Below are 10,768 nucleotides of genomic sequence, written 5' to 3' on the forward strand. Positions count from 1 at the left end.
CGCTGGTTGAACACGCAGCTGCAGCTCTGTGACTGGTTGGACTCGGCTGCGCCTGGCTTTCTGTTTTGTTTTGTTTTGTTTAATTTTTTTATTTTTTATTTTGGTGCTTTGCATCAGTGACACTGTGTTTCCTTTTTGTTCACATACTGTGTTAACAGCTGGTGAATTATTCCTGTCACAGTTTTGAACAGTTTAATTTATAAATGCCTCAAGTGCATTTAAATAACCAAATTATAACCTGATACGGATTAGTAGCTAACGGTGGGTTTCACGCTGTTTAACATCTTTCTCAAGTGAAATGTGCGTCATGTTTTTGTGCCAAATTTTTTTTGGGGTTGCTTTTTCATACTGTGTGTGTGTATGCGTGCTTGAGTGATTTGCATTTGTTTTTTTTGTTTTCTCTTGTCTTAATTTCTTTGACTGAGAATTTAAGTTTTAATGCTATTTTTTTATATACTTTTAAAACGTCATCCAGTCATTCTCTTAGGAGTCTTTTTTTTTTTTTTTTCCAACATTGTGGCTATAGATGGTAAATTATCGAATGTCCACCGTGTTGTTGTTTTTCAGTTTCCATTTTAATAACAAGCATTTCACCGTGGTTGGTTATACATTCAATAAGCTCAGTCACTTGAATGTTCAACAACGCCAAGCTGTACATGTTGACCACACTATTCCCTCAACTCACCCGTCATATTGTTTTTATGATTTCAAGGGGGGGGGGTTGTTACTTAACAGGAAGCTGTATCTGTTGATTTAATCTACGAAAAATATCATGCTTTTATTTTTTATTTTTGTTTTTTTTGTCTTTATCCTTTATTGGACCAACAGAGTAAATTCAAATCCTGCTTCAATTGGTAAGATTCTGCACCAGCCCCATGTGCACTCGTACAGCTTACACGCAGATGACTGTAATTGTACAAGCATCACCTGTACGTACAGTAAATGTATATATTTATTGCTCAAGGAGATGGCCACCTCTTGGTCTGTTTGGTTGTATGGTGCAATTATTATTATTATATTTCTGAAGACTGACCTGCTAGCCACTCCTGTTTTTAGTATGTGGTTTGTGGCCTGAACCCCCTTCTCTGTGTGCCTAAATTTAGCCAAGAAACGAGTATGGCAACATAAGTAAATGGTGGTTATTATGTAAATATGGGAAACTAATGACAAACTATTTATTAAAGGTTTATTGTACAATGAAATGTTTGCGATTTGCCTCTGTGGGGTTTTGGGGTGTGTCTCAGAAGTTGTAAAAATCGAGGATCCTGGATCTAATTGCCGCTAAATCCCATTAGATCCCATTATAAACAAGTTTTCTTTTTTAGCTTTCAGCGTCGACTTACTGTTCACTACACCAGACTTTCAGTTTAATGCTGCAACTTTGTTGGTCGATTGTTTAGTAATCCCGCCGTTCAGAGTTGTCTCGCGGTGGCTCTAATGCTTTTCCTCCACCTACACACTGCGTACAATACATTCAGCTGTTATTAATGCACAGACCTAAGCTCATTTACTCTCTGTGCTCTGAGCCTTTCTTTATTAAAACCATATGGAGGCAGTTGTTAAAAAAAAAAATCTGTGCAGGGTATCTGCAGGTTCAGGGAGTGTGTTGGCTTAAAAAAAAGTGCTGATTTTAGTTTCTGTCCTTCTCCCTGTGTTGACCTGAGACTTGGGCCTTCCAGTGCTGAACCATGCATTTGTTTCAGTTTCAGTCCCATTGATTGTAGTATTAGTAATATCAATACTATGAGGGTTAGGGTTATTGATCTGCCCACCACTGGCATGATTACCACATATGTGCATCATCATTATAAACTTTTACTTTAACACTTTTTTTCTTCCTCTCAGCTGCTGATTAGACTTAAAAGTTCATTCACACATAATTGACCTAAAAGCAAATGAGTTATGGAGTCTTTTTTTTTTTTTTTGCGCCTTCAGCTTGTTGGCACTGGAGCTGATATTTGTTTCATGTCACTTTTACAGGAGGAGAGCTTCTCAAAATACCGTTTCTATTAACCCCAGCTCATTTCATCCAAGTCATTAAATATTTCCTTAACATGAGCCGACATGCTCCTACATGAGACTGAGTGTTCCCACGTCACTCTCGCTCTTGTATTTGCATTTTAGGGATTCAGATTCAGGTTTACCGTCACAAACGGTGCCAGCTCTCAATAATGGGACTTTTTTTTGTTTTGTTTTGTTTTGTTTTGTTTTGTTTTGTTTTTTTGCTCTACATTTACTAACTAAGGTCTGCTTCACTGTGGAGTTTCCTTCTCTCTGCTTGAATATGATGATGTACGCAGAAGTGTCCAAGTGGAGCAGCAGGTGTTATGTGGTCTTAACCTGGGATAGAAGAGATAATAATAAGGCTCTTAGCCATAATCCATGCCCATTGTTTCCCGACGAGCCCTCTAACAGCTCTAGGCACTGCGGTGGATTTAGTTACGATGGATTCATCAGCAACAGCAACACAACAATTGGTTGCCTCTTATTATTGAGCGTCCATTATAACATAGCTACTGTACTATAACTATGGCATGTGGCCCTCAGCGGTGAGTCGACTGTGTAAGCGACTTGCTACTGTTTTATAAGAACTTGTAGACACATGTTTGACAGCCAACGTTTTCCCTTGTTAAACACACACACAGTGCTAAAAAAAAAAAAAGGAGCAGGCGACGCTCTGACTTGCGGCTGTAGCTACACAACACATCAACAAACTAAACTGCAGGTTCCAGCTTTCTGGGAATTAGAGACGCACCACGGCCTTGTCAGGATTAACAGCTCTCTGGCAGCGAAAGCAAATGGGCATGTTTTAACAAGAGCAAAATTTTTTTACTCAGCGCTCGAGTTAAGAGGAAGGTAGCTGTTCAGATCACTTGCAATGAATCCAAGGCACATGGAGCCCCTCAGTGTTTCCCAACCTCTCGTCGCTTGTGTTTGTGCCCGTGGTGGTGGTGGTGTTTGGGGATGAAAAGGGGCCATCATGTGACTATTTTGGGGGGGAGCTGCTGGAATGTATTGTGATGCAGAGTCGCTGTCATTGCACATTTACTTTCCAGGCTTCAGTTAGGTGCATGAGAGTGGAAGAGTGCTTACATGTTTGAAAAACCACCGGCCTCCTGGACTTGGCTGGAGGCCAGACGCAAGTCCACACACACACACACACACACAGAGCGCCGTTACTATAAATGTGAGTGTCCATTAACCTCCGAGAAGGGAGTGCATCCATCCATCAAAAGCCCTGCCTCAAAACTTAAAGCATTGTCTTTGCAAAAACCCTGGAAATGGCAGCAGGAAGAGCTCTTTCTTTCTTTAGAGCAGCAGCACACACCTCGAGCCCCTGCAGACGCACTTGGGAAGGGGAAGTGGGGCCCAGAGAGTGGAGGAGGAGGAGGAGGAGGAGGTGGAGGTCCCACTCCCACTTCAGCCCCCCCCCCCGACACACACACACGGACGGCAGCATCTTTTCCTGCCGTGGAGAAGGAGTGTTACCGGCTCTGGCGTCTAGGAAGAGCCCCGGGATGAATCATGTGTGAACCTCATTGTTCTTGCAGTCAGGCAGGTCTGTGTGAACCTCGGTCTGTCACTAACCTCTGCCACAGCGCAGCCTGCTTTCCCATGATCTATATGCAGACCACCAATGTTTCCTCCTAGGACTTCCTGGCACACGTGGTGGATGATTAACTCAGGCCTAGGTGTGGTGGTGGGCCTCCCAGAGGACTTCACACAAACACCATGCAGGACTCCACGTCAAAAAAAAAACTCCTTGACTCTTTCCTCCAAGGCCACGCTTTTTTTTTGAAAATGTTACGATCAATCTTTGCAACTCTGTGCACTCACTTCTCAGATACACTCTCAAAAAGTCTTATTTCTTCAAAACTAATCTCTTTCCATTTAAAATAAGACTCATCACCTAAAAATGTACTTGTTTTTAGATAATTTCCACTTTTTTTTCTTTCTTGTAATAAGAAAGAAAAACTTGCTCCACTATCAGATTATTTCAAGTGAAAATATGCTTGAAAGAAGTAAAAATTGCCTAAAAACAAGCTACTTTTTACAGTTTTTCTCAATCGCTTTGGTGCTTTTCTCACATCAATCTTAACATTTGCACAACAGTTAGTGCATTTCTCATAACAATTATTGTCCCACTGTATCTTACAGTAATGCCTGACACAATGACAGCAGTGCAGTGCAGATTGTTTAGTGCTGAATTACTGTCCAATACCACACATACCTGTTGTTCCTTACTGTAAATGTTTGAATCATTGAATTCACAGTGCTTCTCCCAACATTTAAAATTAGTTTGACAGATTTTGAAAACTAGTTCAACAATTTTGTATGTAATGACTCAAGCAATGAAATGAGGACTATTAGTTTTATAGAGAAAGACTATTCAGTGTTCAAAAGTATAGTTCATTTTGACTGACATGACATAAACAAATGATAATGTTGTAAAACAGAAAGCAACTGATACATGTCCAAAAGCATTTGCAATTTGTTCAGAGGAAGGAGAAACTGCTACTATGATGTGGACAAATGACTACATGTTGTGGAGGTTGAACTAATAGTTATGAGAACTTTCATTCTGATCGGAGAATAGCACCAAAGCGATTGAGAAAAACTGTAATGTGATGAGTCTTATTTAAAGTATAATGAGATTATAGAAATGACATTTTGAGTAGAAATAAGACAAATATTCTTGGCAAGATTTGGAGTTTTTGCAGTGTATCTCCCACAGACACTGTGGACCGAGCCGGTGTGTCACAGTACGTTCATAATGAGCGGTCGGCCTTATCAGCGTGAACCCTGACCCTGTTGTTTCTGCTGTCAAACAGGGTGTTACCTACATCCCCTATATGTTGAGGTAAAGGTTACACGGCGACGTGTGGCTGTTATTAATGCAGAGAGCGGCAGAAAAGTGCAGCGTCTGGCTTTTATGTAAGAGCACTTTAATCTCTCCCTGCACTGAGGTGATCATTTCCAGCAGATTTATGTCATTACAGAGAGAGAAAGAGAGAGGCATTATAAACCAACACACCTGCGCTGCTGTGAGTGACGGCTAAAGCCCCACATCGTCGTCGAGGTTTTTGCATCTACTTTATATTCCTTCCTACCTGTTTTCTGCAGCTTTTCGAAACAGCTTTCAGCTCCTCGCACTGCAAAAACTCAAAATTTTCCAAGAATATTTGTCAAAATGTCTCATTTCTAGTCAAAACTAATCTCTTTCCACTTAAAATAAGACTCATCACCTAGAAGTTAACTTGTTTTTAGATAATTTTCACTTGTTCCAAACAAATTTTCACTTTAAATAAGTAGAAAAATCTGCCAGTGAAAGCAGGTTTTTTGTGCTTGTTATAAGGAAGAAAAACTTGCTCCACTATCAGATTTTTCTGCTTATTTCAAGTGAAAATATGCTTGAAAGGAGTAAAAAAGTGTCTAAAACAAGCTACTTTTAATATGATGAGTCTTATTTTAAGTATAATAAGATTTGTTTTGACAAGAAATTACAACTATTCTTGGTAAGATATTTGAGTTTTTGCAGTGCGTGTGGGTTTTTTTTTACCCTCGGTGGCAACTTCTTCTTCCACCACAAGTTTATTAGATTTGTGGTAAATGAATGAGAACATTTGAAACTACCGTCATGGTCTTTTAGAGGACAATTTGCAGTCATCCTTTTAATCAGTTATCTAACAAACTCATCAAGTCTGCGGTTGAGCCGTCACTCCATCGACCTATACTCTACCTGCCTGTCACTGCCGATCAATTCAAGCAGCCGTCCAGACTCTCCCTCCTCCTCCTCCTCCTCTCTCCTCTCCAACGCACAGTGTGACGACAACTCCACTCTCCCTAACACTTTGACCTCTGACCCCAAGGCGGCGGCCAGGGGGTCAGGATTAGAAATCACAGGTCAGAAAAACAAACAAACCTCTTTTTGAGTCCCCGGGAACAAGCGGTGTTGTCAGCGTTCAGAATGATCATGTGTTTATGACTCATGTGTTTTTGTGTTCATCTCATCTGAGCCTCAAAAACACATCAATAGTTCTGAGACATAATGACCCTAATCTGACCAGAATAACAAAGTGGGGTACACAACTCGCTCCGGTCACACACCGCCTCGGTCTAAAGAGACAAAATGGACTCAAGATGAGTTGATTATATTTGTTCAAGGTGCTTTTAACATCTAGAGCCAAAAAATAATGGGTTTTAATCAGCTCTTCATCCATCTATCTATGTATCTATGTATCTATGTATCTATGTATCTATGTATCTATGTATCTATCTATCTATCTATCTATCTATCTATCTATCTATCTATCTATCTATCTATCTATCTATCTATCTATCTATCTATCTATCTATCTATCTATCTATCTATCTATCTATCTATCTATCTATCTCCCACTAGTATTTCTATGTAGTCTATAGGCTTTAATCTCATTACAGACCTCGGCCCTGCAGCCCGCGCCCTCACTCACTATGGGATTATGCTTAAGATATAGAATTCACAGCGGTGCAATTTAGCCCTGCTTCCTCTATAATGCAAGATGTTCCTGCAGTGCATGATGGTCCAACCAATCGGCTCAGTAGCTAATTACTCTTGCACTGTTGCTGACCTTTCTCTCGCTCTTGTTGCTCTGTTACAGTAAGTGGCGCCTGTTGGGAAAAAAAAGGGCCTGTTGCTCCTCAGTTTTCAGTTTCAGACGTGTTGTTTTTGTTGCTGTTGTTGTTGTTGCTGCTGTTGCTGCTGTTGAACATGTGAGCGTCTTCCTCTCATTACCCACTGTGGTAAATAGACTTGATTACAGAGTGCTGATGATGATGAGCTGCTCTCTCCTCTTTCACGTTTCTCTGAACCTCCCAGTGAATCAATTCTCCCTGTTTCAGCGGCAGAGAGCAGCTACGTTCACGACCACCTGCCTATTCTACTGACAAATTAAAAAAAGAAAACAAAAAAAACAGCCTGAGAATATTTTAGATTCAACTGATGATTGAAAGTGCCTGTCACAGACACAGCTGCCGCAGAAATCCCGTAAGAGCAGCTTTGTGGTTTTCCAGTATGATCTATTTTAGTAGAATAAACAACAGGACGTGATTATCTCCCACCAAACACACTGCGGCGGCGGCGGTCGCTGCTGCTGCTGCTGCTGCTGTTGGCTTCATGGAGGATGTGAACAGAACAGGTAGTGAATTAGCAGTTGTGTGTGTGTGTGAGAGAGAGAGAGAGAGAAATGGCATTGTGGCACCCAAACAGACCAGGAAGAGGAACAGTCTTAGATATTTTGGGCTCGGACGACGGTTGTAAACATGGGTGTGAAATACGTAATCCCAATGTTTTTTTCCACGACTCTAGTGCCTGAGTGAGTGTGAGAACAGCCACAGGATCAAAAGGCAAATGTATTGTAGCATAAAAGGAGCAATCAATCAAAAAAAAACTACACCAGGTAGTGACGGCTTTCCTACTCTGAGGGACTGGTTGGACACAGTTGAGGAGATATGAGCTACAATATGGAAAGACTCACATATACTATACTGCGACCATATATTAATTTATTCACTTATTTATCCTCTTTTTCTCTTCTTCTATCAACCCATCTTTTTTTCTTTCCCTTTGTTTGTCTTTTTTCACTTTTAACTATATGTGTCCATCTGCTGGGGCTATGTGCCAAGGGATAGGGGTGGGGGGTTGGTATCTGTTCTGGGGTATGCTGAATTTATATATGTAATTACTATTGTATAGAACACTAATGTTTTTCTAATATGTAAAATTCAATAATTGTTTAAAAAACAACAACAAAAAAAACAACATATATACTCCAACAAGTGGAATTCAATGCTAAATAGGACAAACGGACAGTGACAAATCTCACTGCAGAGACGCCACCAGAGACTAGAAACATTGCATTATGACAACAAAAGACATGTATCCCATTGACACTGCTGTTTTTTCTCATTTTTCCTTAAAATGAAATAAAATATGAGTTAAAAAAAAAAGAAAAACTACACCAGGATCTCCAAGCTCCTTCACCTTCAACTACGAACAGAAGGACAAAAGTTAAAGTCGCTCTCTCCCTCTCTCTTTTTGCTCTTTACACAGATTGACATTGAAGGATTTTAGGTTTGGGTCCTTTTGGTACTTTCCTCAACGCCATCATGTGATCTTGAATTGAATTGAGATGAAGGTAACAGCCAAATTAATATTTAAGTACGCAGGACAAAGTCTTCCTAGTTGGACGTTTGTTTGTTGTGGTTACTCCTTCTTAACCATGTGCATGTGTGTTTGTGTGTTTTATGCGAGGTACAATCAGTCACTGACGGAGACAGAAAAGGTTATGGTAATGGTATTTAACGCCTGCTTCTACTCCGTTTTCATGTTGGTTAAAAACTCTTAAACCAAAAACTTGTACTGCCTTAGAAAACACAACACGACACATGACCAAAATGTGAAGCCCATATGATCGTCTGCACAGCTACCTCAGTGTTTAAATGATTTTTACTGGACAAACATGTCAGTAAATCAATTGGACGTGTGTGTCTGAAGCATTGTTCTTGCTACTTTAACAAAATCAAGTGAAAAGCAACATCTCAACAAAACCAGTCATCCATTCAACGCTGCATTAGAGGCTGTGGAGTTCGCCATGTGACCCCGTCCCTGCGTTTCTAACAGTGTAACTACATTATCCGTGCTTTCTCACCAGTTATGGTTTTGCCACCAATTTGTCTTACTTCTTGTCAAAAATGTCTCAATTTTAGTCAAAAATAATCTCTTTCCACTAAAGATAAGACTCGTCACCTAAAAATTAACTTGTTTTTAGACAGTTTTCACTTGTTTCAAACTCATTTCCAATTGAAATAAGTAGAAAACTCTGCCAGTGAAAGCAAGTTTTTTTGTGCTTGTAATAATAACAATAAGAAAAACTTGCTCCACTATCAGATTTTTCTACTTATTTCAAGTGGAAAATATGCTTTAAAAAAGTAAAAAGTGTCTAAAAACAAGCTACTTTTTAAAACGTAAAGAGTCTTATTTTAAGTACAATTAGATTTGTTTTGACTAGAAATGACATTTTGACTAGAAATAAGACAAATATTCTTGGTAAGATTTTGAGTTTTTGCAGTGTATCGACTCACTGTATTGTTGATTTAAGCAACTTTATTTAGAGTTTAAAAAGTTACTTGTCTTAAGAAAAGAGTTGAATAGAATAAACTTTATTGTCCAGCCTGCAGGCAGGAAAAAAACTGTTGTCGGTCTCAAAATAAACACGTCCACAAGTTACATCACATGATGTTAACACACAGGAAGATCTCACACGTCCCAAATCATCTGCTAATGACGGACCGGGGCCTGAGATAAGACTGTTTTTGTCAACAGCGTCTAATTCTGGATCTGATTTTTATTCCTCCACACATGGTCACAGCACAGGAAACGACAGTAAAATGATGGCAGCCAATCAGAGAAGTGATCCTTGAATAACTGTTTTGTCCTATTGGACTTGAATCAAGTTTAATCGAAGCTGAAGAAAGAAAACTTCTTCATGGCCGTTATGTAAAAAAAACAAAAAAAAAACGCAGATCATTTCAATTTAATTGTTGTTGATTTAATATGACTTCAACAGAAATCTTTGGGTTTTTGAAGTCATAACATTTGACTCAAGACAGTTGTAAAAGGTGAAGCAGCATTTAGCTGTTATGCTGCACACAACTGGAACAAACTACCAGCAGAACTGATAAACTGTAAACACTTTTAAATCCAGGTTAAAAACATTTCTCTTTTCATGTGCTTATAGCTGAGCTCTTTTTAAGAACTTTAAACTTTATCTATTTTATTTTATTTTACTTTTTTTATTCTTCTTTTAACTCTGTTTTTTGTTTTTATGCTATTTTCTGTTCTTTCTTTATTTCATTTTATGTTTTGTCTTTATGACAAGCAGATTGAGTTGCCTTGGTATGAAATGCGCTATATACAGTAAATAAAGATGCCTTGCCTTGCCTAAAAACTATGTATCTATTCTATCTATAGAATAGATGAGTAATTGCTGGAGGATTGGGTTAGACTTTAGACTTTTTATTAGGGAAATTATTTTTCACATGACCTTTTCATTACACCACAAGAACAGAGCAAGCACACAAAACACACATAGTAGGCTACAACTCATTAATCAACAATCTAGAAGAAGAAAGAAAAAGTCCACACTCTGGCCTGGTTGTCTCGTCTGCCCCTCAGTGCCCTGGATCTGCGTCCCGAGGGCAGAGGGGCGATGTGGGTGTTGAGTGGGTGTGTGATGCCCTGTACTATTGAGGATGGTAAAAACAAGATTGGTAAAAACAAGTTTACCAAGTTGGTAAAAACAAGATTGTTTTTTCCAACCTACTGAAGCCTAAAACCCCCAAATAATTAAGTTTTTCTCACATAAGACACAGAAAAAGCAGCTCAACCAGAGCTCACTTGTGAATTTTTGGTTTAGAAAATCATAGCTGTATCAATTTTTCATCAATAGGGCCTATCAGTTAAATTAATCAACTTATTGTATCAGTTCTGCTGTTTATAAACTCTTGAACATTTCAGATCTAAATTTCTCAGTCAATCTCAGACTTCTCACTCTATTTTAAGTCTTTCTAATGTTTTTATTTTGGGGTGGTTTTATTTGTGTAGTTGTCTTGTTAATGTGTGTTTTCTTTGTGGACTCGCTATGTTGAATTACCCCTCAAGGGAGAAATTAATCATCTTTGAATTGAACATCTGGACCAAACCAAACAAAGCTTCAGTCCTGCTTCA

Source organism: Trachurus japonicus, chromosome 17 (assembly GCF_045865225.1).
Source record: "Trachurus japonicus isolate A0001 chromosome 17, Traja_1.0".
In the NCBI taxonomy this organism is placed as follows: domain Eukaryota; kingdom Metazoa; phylum Chordata; class Actinopteri; order Carangiformes; family Carangidae; genus Trachurus; species Trachurus japonicus.